General features: G+C 39.0%; 1 long non-coding RNA gene across 1 annotated transcript in view; it reads left to right on the plus strand.

Annotated features, from left to right (window-relative positions):
* The window catches only part of LOC140693342 (uncharacterized), a 32,591-nt gene that overhangs the window by 3,795 nt on the left and 15,152 nt on the right, over positions 1-13,644 (plus strand). Inside the window, exon 5 of the long non-coding RNA XR_012069092.1 lies at positions 11,958-12,078. This is a non-coding gene — a long non-coding RNA (uncharacterized lncRNA). The remainder of the gene's footprint in view (positions 1-11,957; positions 12,079-13,644) is intronic.

Below are 13,644 nucleotides of genomic sequence, written 5' to 3' on the forward strand. Positions count from 1 at the left end.
AACTTAGAATAGTGACCGGCCTATTTTGCATTCTTCATTTTGACTTCTGTATTTTCATTCTCTTTTAAACAATTACATTAGAGATTACTGTTGAATTTTAATGAACACCCTAGATATTGAAGATTAAAATGTTACTTAACTCATACATTGAATTTTATATACCAAATGATATCTGTATTTTGTTTCCATAAGTTCTGTATAGTTCTTAAAAAAAATTGATCTGTTTTCTTTTTCATGATGTCCTTATTGTTCACTATGTTATATAAGATTCATTTTATCTTTTTTAAAATTTTTTATTGATTTATAAACATTTTACAATGTTGTGTCTAATTCCAGTGTTCAGCACAATTTTTCAGTCATTCATGGACATATACACAATCATTGTCACTTTTTTTCTCTGTGATTTATCATAATATTTTGTGTATATTTCCCTGTGCTATACAGTGTAATCTTGTTTATCCATTCTACAATTTTAAAATCCCAGTCCATCCCTTCCCACCCTCCACCACCCTGGTAACCACAAGTCTGTATTCTCTTTCTGTGAGTCTATTTCTGTCCTGTATTTATGCTTTGTTTTTGTTTGTTTTTGTTTTTGTTTTTTAGATTCCACATATGAGCGATCTCATATGGTATTTTTCTTTCTCTTTCTGGCTTACTTCACTTAGAATGACGTTCTTCAGGAGCATCCATGTTGCTGCAAATGGCATTATGTTGTCGGTTTTTATGGATGAAAAGAAATCCATTGTATAAATATACCACATCTTCTTTATCCAGTCACCTGTTGATGGACATTTAGGCTGTTTCCATGTTTTGGCTATTATGAATAGTGCTGCTATGAATATTGGGGTGCAGGTGTCATCCTGAAGGAGATTTCCTTGTGGATACAAGCCCAGGAGTGGGATTCCTGGTTCATATGATAAGTCTATTCCTAGTCTTTTGAGGAATCTCCACACTGTTTTCCATAGTGGCTGCACCAAACTGCATTCCCACCAGCAGTGTAGGAGGATTTCCCTTTCTTCACAGCCTCTCCAGCATTTGTCATTTTTGGATTTTTGAATGACGGCCATTCTGACTGGTGTGAGGTGATACCTCATTGCAGTTTTGATTTGCATTTCTCTGATAATTAGTGATATTGAACATTTTTTCATGTGCTTTTTGATCATTTCTATGTCTTCCTTGGAGAATTGCTTGTTTAGGTCTTCTGCTCATTTTTGGATTGGGTTGTTTAATTTTTCTTATTGAGTCGTATGAGCTGCTTATTTATTCTGGAGATCAAGCCTTTGTCGGTTTCACTTGCAAAAATTTTCTCCCATTCCGTAGGTATTCTTCTTGTTTTACTTCTGGTTTCCTTTGCTCTGCAGAAGCTTGTAAGTTTCATTAGGTCCCATTTGTTTATTCTTGCTTTTATTTCTTCTAGGAGAAAATTTTTGAAATGTATATCAGATAATGTTTTGCCTATGTTTTCCTCTAGGAGGTTTATTGTATCTTGTCTTATGTTTAAGTTTTTAATCCATTTTGTGTTGATTTTTGTATATGGTGTAAGGGAGTGTTCTAGCTTCATTGTTTTACATGCTGCTGTCCAGTTTTCCCAACACCATTTGCTGAAGAGACTGTCTTTATTCCATTGTATATTCTTGCCTCCTTTGTTGAAGATGAGTTGACCAAAAGTAAGTGGGTTCATTTCTGGGCTTTCTATTCTGTTCCATTGGTCTATATGTCTGTTTTGGTACCAATACCATGCTGTCTTGATGACTATAGCTGTATAGTATTTCTGAAGCCTGGGAGAGTTATTCCTCCAGCCTCTTTCTTTCTCTTCAGTAATGCTTTGGCAATTCTAGGTCTTTGATGGTTCCATAATTTTTATTATGATTTGTTCTAGTTCTGTGAAATATGTCCTGGGTATTTGGATAGGGATTGCATTAAATCTGTAGATTGCCTTGGGCAGTGTGACCATTTTAAAAATATTGATTCTTTCAATCCAAGAGCATGAAATATCTTTCCATTTTTTAAAGTCTTCTTTAATTTCCTTCATCAATGGTTTATAGTTTTCTGTGTATAATATTTCACCTCCTTGGTTAGATTTATTCCCAGATATTTTATTACTTTGGGTGCTATTTTAAAGGGGATTGTTTCTTTACTTTCTTTTTCTGTTGATTTATCGTTAGTGTAAAGAAATGCAACTGATTTTTGAACGTTAATTTTGTAATCAGCTACTTTGCTGAATTCTTCAATCAGCTCTGGAAGCTTTTTGGTGTACCTTTTAGGGTTTTCTATATATAGTAACATGTCATCAGCATTTAATGACAGTTTTACCTCTTCTTTTCCAATTTGGATCCCTTTTATTTTTTCTCTTGCCTGACTGCTGTGGCTAGGACTTCCAGGACTATGTTGAATTGGAGTGGTGATAGTGGGCATCCTTGTCTTGTCCCAGATTTTAGTGGGAAGTTTTTGTGTTTTTCACCGCTGAGTACTATGCTGGCTGTAGGTTTGTCATATATAGCTTTTATTATGTTGAGATATGTTCCCTCTATACCCACTTTGGCGAGAGTTTTTATTATAAATGGATGTTGAATTTTATCAAATTCTTTTTCTGCATCGATTGAGATGATCATGTGTTTTCTGTCCTTTCTCTTGTTGATATGATGTATTACATTGATTGATTTCCGTATGTTCAACCAGCCTTGTGTCCTTGGGATGAACCCCACTTGGTCATGATGTATAATATTTTTTATGTGTTGTTGGGTTCTATTTGCTAAAGTTTTGGTGAGGATTTTGGCGTCTATGTTCATCAGTGATATTGGCCTATAATTCCCTTTTTTTGTAGTGCCTTTGCCTGGTTTTGGTATCAGGGTGATGGTGGCTTCATAGAATGAGTTTGGGAGTATTCCCTCCTTTTCAATTGTCTGGAAGAGTTTGAGAAAGACTGGTATGAGTTCTTCTTTGTATGTTTGGTAGAATTCCCCAGTGAAGCCATCCGGTCCTGGACTTTTATTTGTAGTGAGGTTTTTAATTGCTATAACTATTTCTTTCTAGTGATCGGATTGTTCAACTGTTCAGTTTCTTCTTGATTCAGTTTTGTTGGACAGTAGATTTCCAGAAACTTGTCCACCTCCTCTAGGTTATCCAGTTTGTTTCCATGTAGTTTTTCATAATATTCTCGTATGATATTCTGTATTTCTATTTTGTTTGTTGTAATTTCTGCATTTTCCTTTCTTATTTTGCTAATTTGTGCTCTCTCTTTTTTCTTCATTGTGAGTTTGGCCAGAGGTTTGTCGATTTTATTTACTTTTTCAAAAAACCAGCTTTTGGTTTGGTTGATTTTTTTCTATGGTCTTGTTAATCTCTATTGTATTTAATTCCTCTCTCATCTTAATTATTTCCTTCCTTCTGCTGCTTTTTGGGCTTTTTGTTCTTCTTTTTCTAATTGATTCAGTTGGTGGGTTAACTTCTTTATTTGAGATTGTTCTTCTTTTTTGAGGAAGGCCTGTATCGCTATAAACTTCCCTCTTAGCACTACCTTTGCTGTGTCCCATAGGTTTTTAGTGGTTGTGCTTTCATTATCATTTGTTTCAAGGTATTTCTTTATTTCAGCTTTGATTTCCTCATTGATCCATTGTTTTTTTCAATAACATATTGTTCAATCTCCATGCTTTCCTTTTTTTCTCCTTTGTTTCACCGTTGTTGATTTCTAGTTTCATGGCATTGTGGTCAGTAAAGATGCTTGAGATAACTTCTATCTTCTTAAAATTGTTCAGGTTTCTTTTGTGCCCAAGTACATGGTCGATCCTGGAAAATGTTCCATGTGCGCTTGAAAAGAATCTATATCCTATTTTGGGGGTGTAATGCTCTGAAATTATCCACCAAATCTAGTTTTTCTATTGTAGTATTTAATTTCTCTGTTGCCTTGTTTATTTTCTGTCTGGAAGATCTGTCTAGTGATGTTAATGCAGTGTTACAATCTCCAACTATGATTGTATCCCCATCAATATCCCCCTTTATCTCTGTTAGTAATTCTTGTATGTACTTAGGTGTTCCTATATTGGGTGAATATATATTAACGAGAGTAATATCTTCATCTTGTATCACTCCTTTAATCAATATAAAATGTCCTTCTTTATCTTTCTTTATGGCCTTTGTTTTAAAGTCTGTTTTGTCTGAAATCAGTATTGAAATACCTTCTATTTTGGCTTTTCCATGTGCATGGAATATCCTTTTCCATCCTTTCGCTCTCAATCTATATGTTTCCTTCTCCCTAAAGTGGGTCTCTTTTATGCAGCATATTGAAGGTTCTTGCTTTATTATCCAGTCTGCCACTCTATGTCTTTTGACTGGAGCATTTAGTCCATTAACATTTACAGTAATTAATTATAGATGTGTGTTTATTGCCATTTTAAACTTATCTTTGCAGTTGAATTGGTATATCCTCTTTGTTCCTTTCTTCTTCCTTTTGTGGTTTCATAATTTTCCTTTGTATTATCATTGATTTTAGTTAATTTTTGTGACTCCCTTGTAAATTTTTGGCTTGTCGTTATCCTTTTTTTTAATCTATTAACCCATTACTATAACTGTTTGTATTAAACTGATAGTAACATGATCTCAAACCCATCCTATCGTTAAAACATTTAAAAAAGAAAGAAAAAATATTCTATATTTCCCTGCCTCCCTCTCCCACTCTCAGTGATTTGCATGTCTTCTTTTATAATTTCGTGTTTACTTTACTTGTAATTCATGAATTATCACCTTTCCAGTTGTGAGTTTCTCATTTCTGTAGCATTCTGCTTCTTTTCTATTTAGAATAGCCCTTTCAGTATTTCTTTTAGCATGGGTTTAGTGTTGGTAAACTCCTGCAGCTTATTTTTGTCTGTGAAACTCTTTATTTTTCCTTCTATCCTAAAGGATAGCCTTGCTGGATAAAGTATCCTAGGTTGCATCTTTTTTTCATTCAGGGCTTTGAATATATCTTGCCACTCCCTTCTGGCCTGTAGTATTTGTGTGCAGAAATCAGCTGAGAGCCTTATGGGGGTTGCCTTGTAACTTAATCTTTGCTTTTCTCTTGCTGCCTTTAGAATCATTTCTTTATCCTTGACTCTGGCCATCTTGATTATGATATGTCTTGGTGTGGGTATATTTGGGTTCTTCCTGTTTGGGACCCTCTGAGCTTCCTGTACTTGGATATCTGATTCCTTCTTTAAGTTTGGGAAGTTTTCAGTCATGATTTCTTCAAAAACCTTTTCAATCCCCTTTGATCCTTCTTCCCCTTCTGGGAACCCTATTATGCGAAGATTGGTACACTTTATATTATCCCATAAGTCCCTTATGCTATTTTCATTATTTTTTTATTTGCTTATCTTGTAGTTCTTCTGAATGGTTGCTTTCTATTGCCCTGTCTTCTAGATCACTAATTCATTCCTCTGCATTATCTACTCGGCTTTGCACAGCTATTAGGTCATTCCTCATCTCTGTCAATGAGTTTACCCATTCTACTTGGCTCTTCTTTATAGCTTCAATTTCATTTTTGACATATTTTATATCTCTAAGCACTATCTCTTTTAATTCCTTCAGCAATTTGCTCACTCCTTTTTTGAAATCTTGATCCAGTAGTCTATCGATATCTATTTCATTGATCTTTCTTTCAGGGGATTCCTCTTGTTCTTTTAATTGGGAAAGGTTTCTCTGCTTCCTCATCTTGCTCATACCTCTGTGGCACTGTGGTTTATGGAGTATCAGTTGTCTAATTTGGATCTTAAGTATTTTATCTATCTAATGCCCATTTAGGAATAGAACTTAGGAAAGAAAAGGAAAAAATAAGAGAGGGAGAACGAATTTTATAAGAAGGGAGAAAGAGGGTTTGAAACAGTGTATAATGAATAATAGATGCGCGAGTTGAAGCAGAGAATTAATCGGGTTGAGACGTCCTTTTAAAATCTTTAAAATATAAGGGGGGGAGATGAATAGATGTATTTGAAACCTGTGTCTAATCAATAACAGGACATCAAAACCCAAGAGAAATAGAAATGAATTAAGAAGTAAAAATTATGAGAGTAATAGAAAATAGAACAGGTAAAAACAGATTTTAAAAAAAAAGGGGGGTTGTCGGTGTTCTCCTGGAGTCTGTGTGCTTTTAATGTGAAGTCCTTCTGTCTTCGTCCTGTTTTGGAAGCTCAGCTTGTTTTCATAGGCCCTCCGTTGGCGCCCTCTTCTGTACTGCTCCCAGCACCTGTCGGCAAGCAGACCGCACCTCCTCCTAACACGGGGTCAGGTGCAGCTCTCCTCTGCTGTCAGCGGGCGGGCGGGTCACTGCCCCTCCGGATGGCGCAGTCAGATGTTGCAGACTGGCCAGGCAGGAGGGCCGGTCGTGCCCCCTCCCAGCACCTCGGTCAGGGGCTGTGTTCCTGCCCGACAGGCGGGGGGCCGCTCTCCCTCTACCTGCGCCACCGGTAGCTCAGCTGCTCTGTGCAGCTGCGCTCTCCGCCCTGATCGGCGCTCCGCACTTGTGCTCCGGGAAGACCGAGGGACAGCCTTGTCCCTGCTCAGGGCCAAAACCCAGCTCCTTCTTTGTCTTTGCGAAGCAAGTTCTCTGAGGGACCAGGATGGAAGGATCCTATCTGCCCCGGGATGTAGGCCCGTCTCAGTCTGGCCCTTGAGGCTGCTAAGCCCTTCGGTGCGGATGCAGGTTTCGCCCCCGCCCCCGCCTGGATGCTCAGCACCGGACGATATGGCGGCTCTGCCTGAGCCCCACCTCTCTTCCCCCAAAAAGTTTCCGTGGGTTTTCAGAGATGGGGGTATGCAACCTTCCCCCCAAGAGCACATCAACCTTGCTGTTTTATGCAGGGCCCAGGTTGTTCTGCCCTGTACACCCACAGCCACGGCGCTCAGCCACTTGCAGTCCCCTGGGGCTGCCTCCGTGCAGCCGCCCCCGTCCTCCGCCCGGCTTGTGCAACATGGCCCTGCCCGCCGCTGCCGGCCCACGTCTCAGGCTGGGCTTCGGGGGTACGCTCTGTGCCCGTTTAACATAGTTCTCTCAGACAAGGGCTGCTCTGTACAGATGCGAGCCCCGGAGGTTCCCCCTCCTCCCCGCTGGCCTCTTAGTTGGAGAGGGGAGACCAGCGAGCGAGCGTCAGTCCTCCTTTGCCGCTCCCATCCTGCGGGAACCCTCCCGCGGTGCTTTGCCTTTTGTTCTTTCTTTTTTCCTTTTCTCCTACCAGATTTTTGGCATCTTTATCTTTTGAAGACGGCGATGTTCTGTCGAAGTTTCGCAGGTGCTCATGTTGGCTGAGTGGGTCTGTAGATGTGGGTCTTGGTGTATTTATGGGAGAGGGTGACTTACGAGCGTCCTTCTACTCCTTCATCTTCTCCGTCTTTTCAGATCCTTTATTCACTTTTTAATTGAGTTCTCTTTTTATTGTGGATTTGTAGGAGGTTTTTTTATTTGAAGATACAAATTCCTAATCAGATAAATGATTTGAAAAAATGTTCTCCTGTCTGTTGTTTTTTCACTTTCTGGATGGTATCCTTTGAAGCAAAGTTTTACATTTTGATGAATTCCAATTTATCACTCTTTTCTTTGTTCCTTGTGCTTTGGGGTAATAGTTAAAATCTGAGGTATTTTATTTAAATGTTTATATATAAAATAACTTAATTCTTAGGACCATTCAAGGAGACGGGTGCTGTTGTTGCACCAGTCTATGGATAGGAGACTGAGATGCAGAAAATTTCACTAACATATCAGTGTCACAGCTACCCAGTGCTGTGGGAGTTCAGGCCCTCATGTTTGTCCCCAGCATCTGTGATGTTCACCAACATGCTCCACTCCTTCCTGGATTCGTTAATGAAAAAGTCTTTCCTTTTTTGATTTCTTGTTAGTTTGTTTTCTCATTGGGGACCTCATCCCTTCATTTTCCTTGCAGAGATCAGTGTAGGTTTATTTTAGGTCTCATGTAGGCGGAAACATTTCTATCAGTTTACTTCTTTGTTACTCACTCTCGAGTGATGATTGATGCTAGTTGACCTAATCAATTCATGCTCAAGCCTTTCCTGCTCATCACACTCACTAAAAACAGAGCCATGACTTACAGAATGCTCAAAGAAGAATGTACCTGAGTGATTTTATTTTTCTAACAATCAAACCAATCAAATAAAAACCCCGGTGTTGACACAGATTATAAGCCCTCCAGAATAGGGTCACTGTCTTCCTTGTATTTCATTTGTTTTGTCACAGTGTCTGGATAATGCCTTGCTGTCCAGCAGTTTTGTGAGGATATGGTGCTCGTGAATCATTGTAAGGACAGAATTTTGACAACAGACTGTGTTGTTCATTTCACGAGGGAAAAGATCATATAGAAATACTGCTCAGATATATTTAAAAATTAAACTTGGAATTTTGAAAAGAGTTCAAGAAACCATACAAAGATCTTTTCCACTAATTTTAGGTCTATCTTAGACACATTATGGTTATATAGCAGAGTAACTTATCAACTAGATTTGACAAGAGTTGTGTATTATTGATTATTTGTTTTAGTTGAAATATTCTACCTGGGATAAAGTAATCAATGCCCATAAATGAACATATATGTTTGTATTTCTATGCAACATGGGAGCAGACTTCATATGTTTCTATATAATATATATGACTGTGTGTTTTAATCTGTGTGTCTGTTTTTATAGTTTTTCAGCAATGTTGTAACTTTAGAATTCTTCTAAGATATGCACTACCGATACTACTGCAGTTTGTACTGTGTATCCTGTCTTATGCATGGGATTCCACTGTCCCCTCAGTGAGGAATTTCCTCTCCTATTGAGTTAGTAGCAGATTTAAAGGAACTGTGATATCTAGGCCTTTGCTCTCCATGTGTTTGCTGTGGGCTGTCAATCACGATTTTCCCTTTGAGTTTTCATTGTTCAATTAGAATTTTTGAAAATAACTGTTAATATGTTTCACCGGTCTCCCTAGAAACTTGATGTATTTCTGCTATTCGGTTTTCAATTTATGAAAATTGTAAATGCACACTTGTTTTAAAGTAGTCCCTTTTCACTAGATATTTATTTATCTCTTTATAGTTAAAATAATTTTTTCCCATTGAATGAATCGGTGTGCATGATTTAAAAGATACCTTACTTTATATTTTTCTTATTCTTTCAGGTATATTCATTGTACACAATTTAGAAAATAAGGATAAACACAGTAATAACTTAAAAATGGCCTCTAATATCATCTGGAGGTACAGCTGTAGGGTTTGAAATTGAGAATTACAAGTCCTCTCACGTTGTTCTTCTTTTTCAAGTACGTTTTGGTTACTGAGACCATCGAATTCCCATATGAATTGTAGCAGCAAGTAGTCAGTTTCTGCAGAGGAGCCCGCTGGGATTGTGATGGAGACCACGTTGAATATACGGATCGCTCTTGGGAGCACTGCCATTCCAAGAGCACTTTCTTTTGATAGAGGAATGTGTGTGGAGTGTCTGTCCTGGTATTTAGGTCTTCTTTAATTTTGTTTCAACAATGCATAGAGTTTACAGAGTATTATTTTACTTTTTTTCTTTGCCTTTATACTGAGGACAAGTGTGCAAGGTACCGGGATCAGAAGTGTATTTGAGCCCCGCCACTTGCTGCCAACATGGACGCTGCACTCTTGCTTTGCCCTCTGTAAAATCTTGCATGAAATGAGACGTCGGTAATTCTCTCTTGAATGAATGATTATATGATTGCTGGATGATGCTTGAGAGTCCTTGTGATGATGTCATTTTCCCAGCCTTTCCCCTCTTTTTAACTATGCCGTTTCTCTTCCTTTCCTCCAGCCTGGTTTTCAGCCTGCCTGTGGCATTGATTTTCCCTGTCTGTAAACTCATCCTTTCACTGGTTCATGATAATGTTAAATGGGGACTGCGAAAACTTTCTAGATGACAAGAAAGAGCAAATCGATTGCATGCTAGTATTTTTAGAGTGTGTTATTCTTTTATCGATTGAAATTAAATCAGGCTGACCCCCTGAGCCCTCCCGTGAGCTGTTTTCGCCTTCCTACATGTGATAGTGCTCTTGTTGCTGCATGTGCCCTACCCCCAGTCTCGGTTTTGGAGTAGAGTAAGTCACCATCAGTGGAGCCCTCTCTTTAAAAGTTGAAGAGAACATTTGCCCCTTCTCTCTCATTGGGGACTTGGATGAGATGAGGTACCAAATAAAGAATGGAGCCCCACCTCATTCTGACCCCTGCTCTTTCCGTTGCTTTCTCCAGGGGAAAAGAGCACAATTCAACAATATAAAGATTAATTGTGAGCTAATGAGATAGACAAGACAACCGAATATTTATTAAATATCCTTTCATGTCGGAAACAAATGGATTATACGCACAAAAAGCACACAAAGCACGGTAGTAACTTGATTACAAATGTGGGTCCGAGTTCAAGTCCTGCTCTGGAGTGACCAGTCCTGTGAGATGGAGAACTGGTAGGTCAGCTTAGCCTCTCCTGGACTTGTTTTCTGTCCTGCAGGGATGGGGCTCCCAAGGCATCCCTCCCCCGTAAATGTGCTCAAGGGTGTAAATGACGTGCGTGGGGAGCCCCAGCACAGCTGCTCATTTCTCCTAAGAGCAGGATAGAATGGATTTGCGGAGATGGCTTTATGACCACACCGTGTAGACTCTCAGTGTTCCAAAGGGATACTTTGTGGTTTGGAGATGGGATTCTCACTTCTGTAAATACCCAATGATTGTGTTATAGCGCTCATCTGATTTGAATCTATTCTTTAGAAAGTACATATTGTAGATAATATTTTCCAAGAATGCGTGCTTTTTTCTTTTATTATTTATAGTTCTACCCTCTCATCTCTTGGTGTGACTTTACATGGAATCCTGGAAACAGCCCTAAGCTACTTGCCTCTTCACACTTCTCTGTGGTGGTTTTCTTACCTGACTAGAAGAGGATTTTATATAGGAAATTTTCTTTGTTCCCCTTTTCTTGAAGTCTCTCTGTCTGTCTGCCCATCTCTCACCTGTCCATCTGTCCATTTCTCTACCCACTCATTCTTCTGACTTGTTCCAAGTAGCACTTCAGGCAGCTTAAAGAAGAACAGATGCCAAATAAACAGGTGAGAAAATGGGGCCAAGTTCAGACAGTGAGGTTAGGAGGCAAGCCTGTGTGAGGGTTGCAGGCGTGAGATACACGCCTCTGCCCTGTGCCTTATAAGATGGACATCAAGAGTGTGCACGAGGCTCCCAGCAGACACAGGGAAACAGGGTTTGTGGGAGATGCTCGCTGGCTGTGAAATAAATAAGTGGCTAAGGAGAAGCCCAACCTTTCCAGCTACTAAGGCTTAGGAGAATATTTTGATTGTCTTCCAGAATCAGAGTATTTCATCTTTTATTTGTCAGAGTTCTACATATAGTTGGTTACATTCTATACCTGGAAATTTCTCCCAAACTCCTTCCTACGTGAGTCCCATGGCTCGGGAATGGGGCGGTTCTGCTCATTGACTGTGTTTGGACAGAAAAAGAAAATGACAGCCTCCAAGGAGCCTGGGATTTGTCATTTATGTTTTGTCAGTGCTGTAGATTTCAGAGAATGCTTTCACAGTTTCTCTCCATCTGAGGCAGCAGCGTGCTCTCTTAACAGCATTAGGAGCTCAGTGCCACGGGATGGTGGGGGCTGACTGCACTGCCGTCAAGACATCTAAGGTAGTCACTACAGGCGTGGTGCTTTTACATATGCATTTCATATTCTTTAATAGAAGGTTTCAACAGGAAGTTAATTAACTGAGTTAATTAACATTTAATAAATATGATGCTTTGTTGAAAAGACAGTTATAGGCAAAATATAAGCTGTAAAGATTTTAAGAACAGTTTCATTACTGAAATTTCATTAGGGAAGATTCACAGTTTATCTTATTTATGCCTCTCTTTTAAAGTAACAAAGAAACAAGACAGAAAAAGCAGAAGATGATTTCTGTTCTTCCTCTCGGCTTGCAGGTGCCCTCACCTCCAGTGGCATCCATCCAGACACCAGCACTGACACTGGCCGTGCTCAGAACTGCCTCAGCCCTGAAGACACAACTGACAAATAGAAGGGGGCCGCGTCCTGTTACAGCAGGTGATCTCAGTTTGTGGGTCGTTATGTAACTGCGCTGTGTTTATCAGGATCGCCCTTTCTACATTGCGTGACGTTGCTGCGGTGTCTCCTAGTTACTTGTTTCTGTATGTACTCGTGTATTTTCTCCAATGAGTGGTACTACACTTCTTAAAATGTTTTTTTAGATGAAAAATAGTGTATTTAATATAATAAGTCTGAGAAAAGGGACAAAATGGACTATCCTGGTCCCACAATTCAGAGATAATAATTAACACTTTAACATCTATTTTCTGTTCTTTTCGTCAGTGTGTATCAATTATCTCATAAAAACCAGCGAACACGCTGGGCCTCTTTACTGTGTGGAGACTTCCATTTTCCATTTGGCTTTTTATGTGTTTTTCTACAATATTCTAACTCCCCTGGCATGATTTTTAATGACCAGTATAGCATTCTGTCTTGTGGAGACATCGTCCATTTTACTTCGGACTTAAATTAACCTTTAAATTCCAAGTATACTTTACTGAAATACCAAAAAGAGAACTGTGGTGGTACCGATAGACCCCTATATTACTTCCCCTTATTTCCTGAGGGTAAAAGCTGTTGACAATGTGGTATATATATTTCATGAAATTTATGCCTATGACATATATATATATATATATATATATATATACACATACATACATAGATACATACATGAATCTGAGAAATCCATGTATATGTGTGTGCATATATGCTTTATTGAAAAATAAGGTCATACTATATGTTTTCTGCAGCTCGCTTTATTCACTCAGGTGTATATCATAGACATCCTCCCAATCCAGACTCACCCGGTCCTTTCAGATAGAGTGGAGGGGTCCCCTGATGTGCAGGTGTGGTCTCCTGTGCAAGGACACATTTGGTGGGAGATTGCTGTGGACAAGACCCAGGACCACGCTGAAACTCCGGCCCCCTGAGACACCACAGCTCGCTGTGATTTACTGCATAATTTTCTTGATGGTGGACACTTAAATTTTCTCCATTTTCCACTGTCAAAAAGATGTTTGACTGGCATGCTTCTTCTGCAAATATTCCTGTGATCTCATATGAGTATTCCTCTAGTTAAGGCTTCTGGAAATTTAGTCCCTGGATGTGACATTTACATTCATCACAGGCTCTTTTCAAGTGACTCTAGAAATTCCTTCTCCAGTGGGGAATGAAAAGATGTAGAATAACTTATGTAACCAATTCTATATCGCTGGATATGATTTCAGTTCATGTTTTCTTCCCACCATTGTAAACAGTGCTGTGAAAATATCCTGATGACTACATCTTTTTGAACTAAATTTTTCTAAATTAAACGATTCCTAGAAGTGGAGTTGAGTCTGTGTGTACACACGTTTTTCAGAGTTTACATATGCATTGACATGTCGTCCTCCAAACACGTCGCTCACAGTTTGTTCTCTCACAGATGGACACTAGCTAGAATATCTTTTAAAAATATTTGCCAATATGATGAGCAAAAGTGCTTTTTCATTGTTTTAGTTTGCATTTGATGACCAGTGAGGTATTCAGCGTTTTTCACTTATTAGCCATCTGACTTTTAAA

The sequence above is a fragment of the Vicugna pacos genome, unplaced genomic scaffold (genome assembly GCF_048564905.1).
Source record: "Vicugna pacos unplaced genomic scaffold, VicPac4 scaffold_19, whole genome shotgun sequence".
Taxonomy (NCBI): Eukaryota; Metazoa; Chordata; class Mammalia; order Artiodactyla; family Camelidae; genus Vicugna; species Vicugna pacos.